This window comes from Lactuca sativa, chromosome 5 (assembly GCF_002870075.4).
Source record: "Lactuca sativa cultivar Salinas chromosome 5, Lsat_Salinas_v11, whole genome shotgun sequence".
Taxonomy (NCBI): Eukaryota; Viridiplantae; Streptophyta; class Magnoliopsida; order Asterales; family Asteraceae; genus Lactuca; species Lactuca sativa.
This window is the reverse complement of record NC_056627.2, coordinates 144,487,571-144,500,252: the sequence shown is the minus strand read 5'-3', so window position 1 is coordinate 144,500,252 and position 12,682 is coordinate 144,487,571.

The following is a 12,682-nucleotide window of genomic DNA, read 5'->3' as shown; positions in this document are numbered from 1 at the left end:
AAAATAGAATTTTTTTTAAATATAAAAAAATAGTGTGCAAGGGCAATATCGTCCTAAAACTGTAAAAAATGAATCTTAATAACATAAAAACAACTTTCAGGGGCAATATCGTCATAAAACTGTAAAAGCTTATATTTTTTTATATAAAAACAGTGTGCATGGGCAATATGGTTCATATGCCTCTTCTATGCCCGTATAACCTAAATGACAGGCTTATCTGCATGCAAATTTTTTTCTCTGATTTCTATTACTATTACTAGGTTACACATTTTTCCTTACCAATTTCTGTGATTTTTGCTAGGTGAAGGAACATCAAAATAATGTTACATTTGGAGAAAGAAAGAAAACAAGTAGTTCATTGTTAATGAATAATTTACAATAATGTTACATTTGGAGAAACAAAGAAAAAAATGGTATGATTAGTTTATCACAACAACCTAAGTTCTTGTATGTGTTCTTAAATTTTTAATGCTTCGGTTCTAAAGAAAAATTTGTTGGATAAATTAAATAAATGAAAGTACGTTGCCATTTTAATGAGAAACGATTTTGTCATATGCATCAAACTTATCTGATGAACTTTTTGCAGGGAATTCTATATTGGAAATTCATCCCATGCACCACCACTACTGCCCTCCTTTGTTTTGGTATTGAAAAATAAAAACCTTATTGATGAACTTTAGTACATTCTTTCTCGTTTGTCATGTATGTGTGGCTGGTTTTCTTGATAAAGCAGTATACTTTTGAAAGTACAATGCTACAGTCGGGTTTACTTTAAAATTAACCACCCAATTGTAACATTGTACTTTCAAACCACAATGGTTTTATAAGAAAAAGAATAATTTAAATTAATAATAAATTCAAATATAGAACTTAAAGTAAGATGTTAAGATAATAAAAATACCGATAAGTACATTTTAATTTAGTTGTCTAATTAAAAAAATCTTATTTTAATTTGATTAATTGTGGTTTGATTATTATATATTCTTGTATTGATTTATATTTTAGAATAATTTTGTTAAGTTTTTTATTTTATTTTTTTGTTAAAACTTGAAGGAGCCTTTTGTTTGTTTTTACTGAGAGAGGTGATTTTCTCTTGTATCTATCTACCTATATACAAATTATAGACATAAAATGTGCTTTATCAACATATTTAGGGTTGTATTTGTTGGAAAATCAGGCCCTTTGTTCACTAGAAAACAATGGACACACTCTGATTGATTTATGTGAGAATAAAAAATGAAAGAGAACCATGTAATTTCGACTCAAGAGGTTGCTTTATTCATCCAAGTGACTCATGGATTACAAGGCTATTTAAACAAGATAAATTCAACTACTTATCCTAAACTTACTACACCTACTACCCACTAAGTCTCTAGACCCCACGTGGCCATATACTTGGTCATACTCCAAACAAAAGACTGAATTGCCCTTGAATAAAATACGTGGCTTTGACCTAGTTTGGATTAACACCAACAGTATTCGTCATTTTGTACAAGGTGACAAGGCTGTGGATTGAAAGGCTTCATTAGGTTAACTCAAATTTAAATTCAACTTAAAGAACATTATTATCACGGATGGACATCAAGTTTATTTAGATAGACTACAAGAAGAGTGATGCAAAGTTCTGGAAACACTCAAAAAATATTCATGTTTAATTGATATATGACATTATCATCGGTATATTTTACATTTAACAAGATTCTTCTCACACTAGCCTTCTAATTGACAATACAGTTGTAGTGAATAGTGAAGATAAATTGACATATGCATACCGGTAAGCCTCTAGAATCTAGACACGTAAGAGGTAAGTTAATTGGAAATTTAGCACTTAGTTTTAGTTTTTCTTTGGTTTACTAAATTGGGGGAAAAGAAAAATACATGAACGATTGGGGTCAAAAAAGTTAGTATAATTACTTATGTTTCATATATGTTTATGTTATTGATTTAATTATATATTGAAACTTAATTTGTTTGATGGTGCAGGAACGACGTCTATTAGTTTTCCAATTAATGGATATTAAAAGGCTTAGCATCTCTTATGGCAAGAGGCATCTCTAGGTAGTTATTTGATTTATTCACGAAACCGATATCATTTGTAGCATCAAGTAATAAATTTTGTATTTTGATCCAGAATATGTTTTTTAATAAATTTGAGTTATTCTTGGTTTGTTTCATCAAATCTATAGGAGCAAGAAGACCGAGGATCCAAATGAAGTTATATGTGATGCAGGTTGTGGGCTTGACTTCAAGGATGTTACCTCATCAAAAGTTGATTGTGATTACCCTACATGGTTGGTTATTTTTGAAAGTGTCTGAGCAATCGAAGTTGTACATTCTAGGTTTTTTTTTTTTTTTTTTTTTTTTTTTTTTTTTTTTTTTTTTTTTTTTTAAATCTTGTTTTTTGGTTTACCGTGATTTTTTTACATCCCAAAAGGTCAAAAATGATGTAAAATGTTGTTTTGTGTAAAAAGAATAGTCAAAAGCTATGTTTTATGGTTCAAAACAAGTCAAAAATTATGTAAATTATTGTTTTTTTAAGTAGGATGATATAAAATATTGTTTTGCTAGAAAATAGGATGGTAAGGTTTTAATGTTTTCTGGAAAGTAGGATGCTTAATTTTTTCTTAGAGAAAACCTTGTTAGGTCCGAGTAAAAATATAAAATACAATATGCATTTTTGTAACTCATACAAAATAAAAAGATGTGTTATTGACCAAAAACAACAACTTAAAATGAAAATTAACAAACTATAACAAATTATGTTATTTTCATAATAGCCAATTTTATTTTATTAGATTAAGCAATCTTTTTTTTAATCAAACAAGTCATAGACTTTCTTGTATAGTATGTCTCACATAAAAGAAAACTGTTTTCATTAAAGTTTTGTTGCAAACAAATGTCAAAAGTTTTTATACGTACACATTTTGTTTAGAAAATTGGTTCCAATTTAACTATTACGCCGTGTCATTCGTTGTCTCCTCCTTCCCTTCTCCACATAGGGACATACACATAGTCTCCTCCTTCCCTTCTCCACATAGGGACATACACATACATACACAACATCTCTATACACATATTTTTCATATATATAAAGCAAATCACTTGCTTCCATTTTAACCCAAAAAAAAAATCAATATTTATGCAAGATAGCAACATATGTTAGATATACATCTTTAACGGTCAATGTTATTTGTTGATGTGTTGTGTTTTCTTTGGAATATAACATTTTTCTGAAAAAAAAAAAAATTAATCGTCGACATGAAACCAAGGAAACTATTCGTCACTGTTGCTTTGCGCGGGTATACCACTATTTTTTTAAAGATTTTTATATAGATGTTTATGTATTTTTATGTATTTGAAATATATAAACATATTTATATGTACTTTTTAAGTATTTTATATGATTTTATGTATTTTTATTTGTTTTTCATGTATTATGTGTTTATATGTATTTTTACGTATTTATATAATTTTTTAAGTGTTTTATATAAATGTTTATATATTTTTATGTATTTTAAATGTATAAACATATTATTTTACCTATATATATGTAATTTTTTACTTCAAGCCGTCTTTACTATTTCATCCAATTCTCACTTCTTTTATATATATATATATATATATATATATATATATATATATATATATATAGACACGTCAAAAAAATACATTGATACATTTAAAATATATACAAATACATAAACATCTATATAAAAAACTTAAAAATATATAAATACATAAAAATATATATAAATATATAATATATAGAGAAACAACAAATAAAAATGGATAAAAAAATATGTAAAATACTAAAATACATATAACTATATAAAAGATACGTTTATACATTAAAAATACATAAAACTACGTAAATGTGTACACATAAAAACTTAAAAAATATATATACGTAAAAATAGATATAAATACATAAAAAATATGTTTATACATTATATAGAAAGTCTCATTATTTTGAAAAAAATAACGATTTGGTCTCATGACCTGCTGAACAGATCAAAGAGGGTCAATGTGAATAAATTAACCAGTTTCTTGGTCTTTTCTGTTAAAAACGTTATATAGTCAGGACTTTTATGTTAAAAAATATTTAGAAATTTATTAAAAATTTTCCCAAAATATTGGTATTTTTCTGGAGATAACTCATAATTTAATTAATTAAATGGTTGAATATTAATTAATCAAAAGTTCATTAATTGGGAATATTTCAAAACCCTATATGGAATTAGTGTTGGAAGATATTGTTGGATTAGTGTTTATGGCTGTAACTATATTTGGTAAGTACTTGACCCGGTTATGCATGGTCCTTTTGGGTTGCCTTCACCATAGCAACTTGACAGGATGATTTGTTAAGAGAGAAGAGATATTATTGTTAATATATTATGAGAATAATATATTAAAGGAATAATAATGTTATTTGATTAATATAAGTCATATATTAATTGAGAATTAATTTGGTGACTTAAATAAATTAATTGAATAAAGGGGCATAAACTGTCAAATGTGTGATAGTTGTGTTTTGGGCTATGTATCCTTATGGATATAAGGGTGGACTGATTTTAGGGTTAGGAGACCATAAAATCGTCCAAGCCTAATATATAGGAGGATCTTTGGATTACTTAGGGCCTAAGTTATTCAATTAGGGTTAAGGGTGAAACCCTAGTAGCTCATAGTATAAATAGATCCCTTGGGTGAGGGAAATCGGCACTTATGCAAGGGAAGGAACCCTAGAGCCGATTTTTCACCATCCTCTCTCTCTCTATCTCTCAAGATCATCCTCTTTCTAGTTGATGTTTGTAAGCCATTAAAGGAGAGACGATTGTGACTCTAAGCTCCAAGAAGAAGAAGTATCAAGCAAGTAATCCAAGGTATTGTTCTAGATCCGAATTCATATGCTTGGATTCAATTGATTACATTAGATCTAGTATTGCAAGTCTTGGATTCAATGCATGTTCAATTAGAGAAACCTAGATCCAAGCATTAGGGTTTGCATGTGCACATAGGAAAGTTCTTATGACTCAAACCCATCAGTGGTATCAGAGCTTTGATTGATTTCTATTGAATTGATGCATTGGTTGGTTGCTTGTTGCTTGAAAAATTCGATTTTTGTGATTCTGCTTGATGAACTCGGTGAGTTCCACTGTGGACTCAGCGAGTAGCTCCAACTCGGCGAGTCCATAGTGGAACTCGGCGAGTTCGAGCGTCAGAAGGAGGTAGTTTCGGGATTTCTTGTTGTTTTACTTGAGGATACTCGCCTTAACTGTTTTGGGTCATTAAAATCCGATTTTAATCAAATATATGAGTATATTCTTGACCAAACAAAATATAATTACCAATTAGTTGAGTAATAATTTCCTTATATGATAATAATTGATTATTTGAATTGAATTGGTGGATTGTCTTGCAAGTAATGTTGAATAAGATCAAATTGAGATAATCTAATTGGTTGATTTATATTATTTGCTATTTGATCCTTATGTTTTGAAAAGTTTAAAACTTCTCCTTAAGTTTTGAAATTTAAGTTTTGTGATTAAAAGTTTAATTTGAATAATTTAAATTTCAAACCCTAGAATTTTGCAAGTTTAAAATTCAACACTATATTAATATATTATTACAACTTATATATATATATATATATATATATATATATATGTATGATTAAAAATGCTAGTCTTACCGCTAGTAGGCCTCATTCACGAAGCCAGTCTATAAGGTGAGTATAAGGCTGCTGCCTATAAAATGGCGCTTAATGGGTGTACACTCACACCCACCGCTTGCTTGACTGGTGGAGGGTCGTTAGCCGAACGGGTAGGATAGGGCAAACCTCCTCTCATTAATAAGTATAATGAATATATATAAAGTAACTAAACGTGTTTCATAAAATTCCCAATCTTAGTTACTTTACGAAAAGTGAATTGATGCAATCCCATGAAATTACACTTTGCACCCTTTCTAAGAGGTTAATGGAGCATGTGTGGTTAACCGGCACACTAATTGGTTCTAAGCAAAGGTGGCAAAGGGTGATTCTTTGTTTGTCATAGTTCAGTGGAGCGTGTGTGTTTTACCGGCACATCAAATAGGTGATTGTAACAAAGAAGGCACCATGTAGATTTGCATGGTTATTCACACCCGCTTTGTGATCCTCGGTATCCCAGTCACAAACTAGAGGGGCATATCGAGATTTAAACATGCCATTGAAAGGTTCAATGAATCTCAAAGAAAACTAGGAATTCTCAATACATTTAAAACTTAAGCTTATGTTTTTCATGGTGAAGAATTAGTGAATCGTCATTCACTTACCTCCAAATTATTTGCATGTTGGATCACGACATCCCTTTTCTAATGTGTAAATAATGTTGTTGGGTCCTAGCCTTAAATTTTCATTTTGGGTGTTAATTAGGGACTTAATTCTAATCAACTTTATTCCTTTCTATTTGTAGATGTCTAATGCAAACAACGCTACTGCTAGCTCATTCACGCTAATGAGCCTTTGTCAAAAAGTGACTTTCGATGGATCGAACTTTAGCGAATGGATAAGATACATTCGCATGATCGCGCGTTACGAGGACAAGGAGTATGTTCTCGATGAAAAGCTCGACAAGATCAATCCAGAAACTGCTACTCCCGAAGAAATGGTTGTCTTTGAGACCCATGAGCGTGATGCAATGAAAGTCCATTGCATCATGATAGCCACAATGAACTCCGAATTCCAAAAGTCCTATGCGGAGATGTATCCTTATGACATGCATCTAGACTTGATGGAGAGATACCACCAAAGCGCGAGGCAAGAGCACTATGAGATCATAACGAATATGATCACTGCTAAAATGGGAAGTGGAGTGTCTCTAACCGTTCACTTGCAAAAGATGCAAAGGTATGTTGATCGTCTTCGCAAGTTGAATGTCAACTTTGGGGAAAATTTCGCTATCGACATGGTTCTTCACTCCTTGCCCTCATGCTACAACCAATTTAGGATGACCTACCACATGAACAAGGAAGAGGTCACCCTAAGTAAACTCCAAGGGCTCCTAAGGACTGCTGAGAGCAACCTCAAGGACAAGTCTGTTGCACCAACTCCCAATCCAACCGCTGCTCCTATTTTGGCTATTGGGCAGGGAAGGGGCAAGAAGAGGAAGGCTTCTTCAAAGAACCATCGCAAGGGAAAGTACCAAGATGGTTCCTCTTCTAGTGGGACCAAGGTTGATCCTTCTAAGCCCAACCCAAACCCAAAGGAGGCAGAGTGCCACCATTGCCACAAAATAGGGCATTGGAAGAGAAGCTGCAGGGTGTGGTTACCGCATTTGTTCTCATGCTATTTCTTGGGTTCTTGATACAGGGTGTGGTTACCACATTTGTTCTGATTTGTAGTGACTAGGAAGAAATAGGGATGTGGAGCTTGGAAGAATAAATCTAATCATGGGGAACAGAAGATCGTCGCCTGTTACCAAGATTGGAGTGTATTCTTTAGTGCTTAGTAATGGATTGAATTTAGATTTAAATAATTGTTGCTACTTGCCAGATATGGCAAGAAACATCATTTCTTTTCATGGTTTATTTAGAAAAGGATTTAGATATTCGTTTAATAATGAGAATGGTTCGATTTATGCTTATCTAAATGGTGTTTTATATTTTGTAGCAATGTCTTATAATGGAATTTATGAAACTGTTATGGTTGTAGATAACCTAGGAAATGATGTGTTGTGTATGGACTCTTCCAATAGTATGGATAAAGTATCCTTGTGGAATTGTCGTCTTGGACATGTCAACAAGAAGCGCATAGCCCAACTCCAAAAGGATGGAGTGTTGGAGTCATTCGACCTTAGGGAAGATGACACGTGCGAATCTTGTTTACTTGGAAAGATGACCAAGTCACCCTTCACTGGCACTTGTGAGAGGGGAGAGGGTTTATTGGATCTCATACACACCGACGTGTGTGGACCCTTTAGATCCACCACAAAGGATGGGAACCGCTTCTACGTGACTTTCACGGATGATTATAGTAGATATGGGTATATTTACTTAATCAAGCACAAGTCAGAAACGTTTGAAAAGTTCAAAGAGTTCAAAAATGAAGTGGAGAATCAATTAGGCAGGAAAATCAAGATGCTTCGATCCGATCGAGGAGGAGAGTACCTAAGTCTTGAATTCCACGACTATCTTAAGGAATGCGGAATAGTTTCGCAATTGACGCCACCTAGGAGACCGCAGTTGAATAGTTTGGCAGAAAGGCGTAACCGAACCCTATTAGACATGGTCCGTTCTATGATGAGTCATGCTTCACTACCTATCTCATTATGGGGGTATGCGTTAGAGACTGCCACCCATATCCTTAACCGAATCCCTACAAAGAAGGTTGCCAAAACACCTCACGAGATGTGCACAGGGAAAGCTCCCTCGTTGGCACATATCAAGGTTTGGGGCTGTGAAGTTTTCGTAAGACGAGAAACTCACGAGAAGCTCGAACCTCGTAGTAAGCAGTGTATTTTCATCGGCTACCCGCCGAAATTCTTTGGATATCTCTTTTATAGAATGAGTGACAATGTTGTCTTCGTTGCGAGGAGAGGGGTTTTCCGAGAGCGAGAACCCATAAGCCAAGGGGACAGTGGGAGGCAAATCTAATGATTTGTAGCATATATATATATATATATATATATATATATATATATATATATATATATTATAAACCGATTATTCTCCTATCTATTTCATAACCAATATTCTAATAACAAAATTATGCATATATCTAGTATTCTAATAGCAAAGATTTATATATATATATATATATATATATATATATATATATATATATATATATATGGATTTGGCCCCCCTTGTTTTATTGTTTTTGTTCTGCCCTGCATCTAATTCCATATTTACTGGTTTTCCTTGAGGTTGCAAAATGCTCCACCGATGTCTACTGCACCTCGCATATTCTACAACCAGCAATTAAACTCTACTAGTTTTTCTCCCCAAGTTCCCTTCCATGGTTCTCTTCACCAAGTTTTTACAACCATATCCCCTTATCTCTCCGAACTCTATATATTAATAGAAAGGATAATGATGGGAAAACCTAGCAGAAATTTGCAGATTATGGGTACTGTTGTTTTTTGCTCAAGCGAATAAGACTTCGAAGAGGGTGATGAGGTTTTCAGAGAGCAACTCCTACTGCTATTTGTTCCTCCTATCTTACCACATACCCAAACGATGGTTTATAGGCGTTAAAACTTTTGTATTATATAACTTAACTGAATCAAGAATTTCATTAACATGGATTTAACTAGGTATGCATAGGAACACAGATAGCTATTTGGTGGTTATAAAGGATCAATAATATTTTTGTATTCTGTAATTGTATTATTTGTTAGTTCTACACACTTTTTTTCTAAATATTTTAGGATTCATTGCTTTCCTTTTACTTTTTCTATCACAAACATTTTACTTTGAGAAATTTATCGAATGGCAATATACTTTTTTAACCCAAAATAGCAAATAGTTTTTAAAGAGTAAGATTTTACAAAACAAGATATAATGGTCTTATTTGAACCTATATATATATATATATATATATATATATATATATATATATATATATATATATATGTGTGTGTGATTAGGTTATTGTGTTTTTTATAAGTATTGTGTACATGTATGGTTGACTGTAGACCAGTCATTTTAGTTATTTTAACTAAGTGATTAATAAATACTATTAAATTAAAGATAACACAAAGATACCATCTAAATTCATTATAACGGTATTTTAGTCAATTAAGACAATTTTAAGCAAATATATTTATTACTAACAAACATTCTTAAAGACATTCTAACAAAATGCATTTATATAAATAAATTCTGACATAATACAAGCATTACTTATTTTGTGGAAACTATATAATGGAGAATAATAGCATATTCTACCATATTGTTTTTTACTTTTCCTATCTTGCAATGTTTTTTTAGTTTTCCTATCTTGACAAATAAGAAGATTGAAATCCGTTGGGTTTTGATACGAAATATAAGTTTGTTTTTCACAAAAACCACCAACAGAAGATTTTAAAAATAACAAGTTTATTTTTAGTTCATAACAAAACCAAACCAACATGGATCAATTTATAGAGTTTAGAATGAAATAAAAAGCGACCATAGGATGTTTTAGATTTAATCTTTGAAGCCTTTGAACCCACTCGGTTTTGGGGTGTTGATGAAGATAGCAAAAATCGAAGTGTATGATTTTATAGAAGTATCCACCATCAATAGTAAGTGTAATGCCCGGTTCCTGGTATGTGTTTTAATAAGAATTATTCATTTTTGCAAAGGGACTCGATGAGTCAGAGTCCCCAAACTCGTCGAGTAGAAACGAATTTTTTGGACGTAGGACTTGAAGTCTACTCGATGAGTTAAGAAGCCTCAACTCGACGAGTAGGGCTGCCAAAGTGAAACCCTAATTTTCAGGGTTTACACCATATTTAAGGACCTTAACACTTCATTGTGGCCTCCCTCATCGCCTCCTTCACTCCAACAAACCCCTAATTCGTGATCTTGAGCCTTTTTAGTGTGTGTGAGTGAAAAGAGAGTGATTCTTTTTTTGTATTTTCTTGAAGGAGGATAGCTTCATTTTATTACTTCTTTGCGTAGTTTATTTTTAGTTAAAACCATCTCATTTTAGTTAATCTTCATGCATATTTTCTCTTTTTGTTATTTTTCTCCTTTACTTGATGCTTTCTAGTCTTTTGAGCTTATTTGTAGGATTTATCGAAGACTTTGTGATATTGGAGGCTTCGAAGGGTGCGAGACTTATGAAGGCTTGCAGTTTGCTTGTGGATTTGGAGTGGTGTGATTGGGCTTGGTGCTTGCATAAAGAAGAAAACAATTTGGACTTAATTTTAGAGTAAGGATGATGATGAGGCGACGTGGAATCGAGCTACAAAAGATTGAAGGAGCATTGGATCAACCATTACAAGGATTTGGAATGACACAAATGGGCTCTAAAGAGTTATGCATGTGGGCTGATGTATGAATGAGAAGATTGGGCTAGATTGTATGTTAAATGGCCCAAGTACCACATTCAGCGTGACCCACGTGGTCCGCGTGGATCCATACGCAGTCCGTGTGAATTGTGCTGAGTTGATTCCGGGTTTTGACTTGTTGACTCTATTTGTGGAAGTTTGGTGGGTGGCTTTTGGCACCTTTTTGAATTCGGAAATGAACTCCCTTTTGCTGGAGATTGGAGGCATTATTGGGGATCATCACTTAAAGAACACACACCATTTTCCCTCTCAAGGAAGCTTGGGAAGATTTGAAGAATTTTTGGAAGAATAGTGTAATTTCTTTCCATCTTGCATCTAAGACAATGTTTGGTACCACCAAACTATATTGCTTTTCTTTTACTTCGGCCATGCTTGTCTAAACTTTCATTTGGGTGATTAGGTTTTAACCCATGGATGATTAGTTGCTTTGAAGACTTATTATTATCTTGTGTTTGAAGTTTATGGAAATGTTTTCTAGTTAAACATCTTGTTGTGTTTATTTATCTTTGATCATGAGTTTGGATGAATGAATGCTTGTTTTTGTTGAATAATTTCTTGGTTAAGTAAAGGACCTTCAAATTAGTAAGCAACAAATGGTTTATATGTTTGTTTTCATTTCATTTAGACCATGGAAATGTTTCCTCCATAATGATAATGTAAGCATTTGATTATCTTTTGGACTTGGTAACTCTTATAACTTAAAGCTAATTGATTTTCACAAGATTTTATGCTTCATTGATTTTGTGACTTCAATTAAGGAAATGTGTTAAGAGCTCCTATAGCCATTTTAATTTCTAAGAAGAGTTGAGGCAGTTTGTGCTTATGAATTGCTATAGCCAAGTTAAACCAATTCACAAATTTTATTCCATTATGTGTAATGATAAGGCAAGCAAGTCATCCATGAGGTGTATCCAAAAATCAACCAATTTGATTTCATTGAATTTAATCAAATCTTTTACTTGTTTACTTGTCATATTTTCATTCTAGCTAGTTTTAATTTGGTCAAACAATCAAAAAGAATTAACCCCCCCCCCCCATTTTACTTTTAATATTGTTTTGTAAGTATTTTACAAAGAGGTTTACATAGAGATTTAAATTGAACCAATCGCCGTGGATACGATCCCTTTACCACTATACACTATTTTAGTGTGTAATATTTAGGGCATTTATTTTGTTGGCCTCGACAACCACCAAATTTTTGCACCATTGCCGGGGATTGGTTTATTTTAAATCAATTTGTTTCTCTATGCCCAGATCTCAACATACAGGTGACTTGAATTACAACCCAGAAATCAAAAAAGATGCAAGGCGTTTGGCAAAGGAAAAGCGAATTGAATGTGGTCAAACTTCTAATCCTCACGGGGATCCGGAAGTTGAACCCACTTCATCAAGTGAAGCCGATTCTAGTCCCGACCCCTGCCAAGAAATTCCCGAAACACCACCCCTAAAACAACCCCCCCCATTATTGAACCAATTGCAATGGCAGACGGAGGAATGGCTCCTGAAGGAACTTTCAGGCAAATGATGGAGACCGATGTTACACAAACTCCAAACGGTATCAATTACCCGGTTTTGGAAGGAGGTTCGGAATTGAAGTGAAGTTTAGTCCATCACCTCCCAACTTTTCATGGATTGGAGAACGAAGA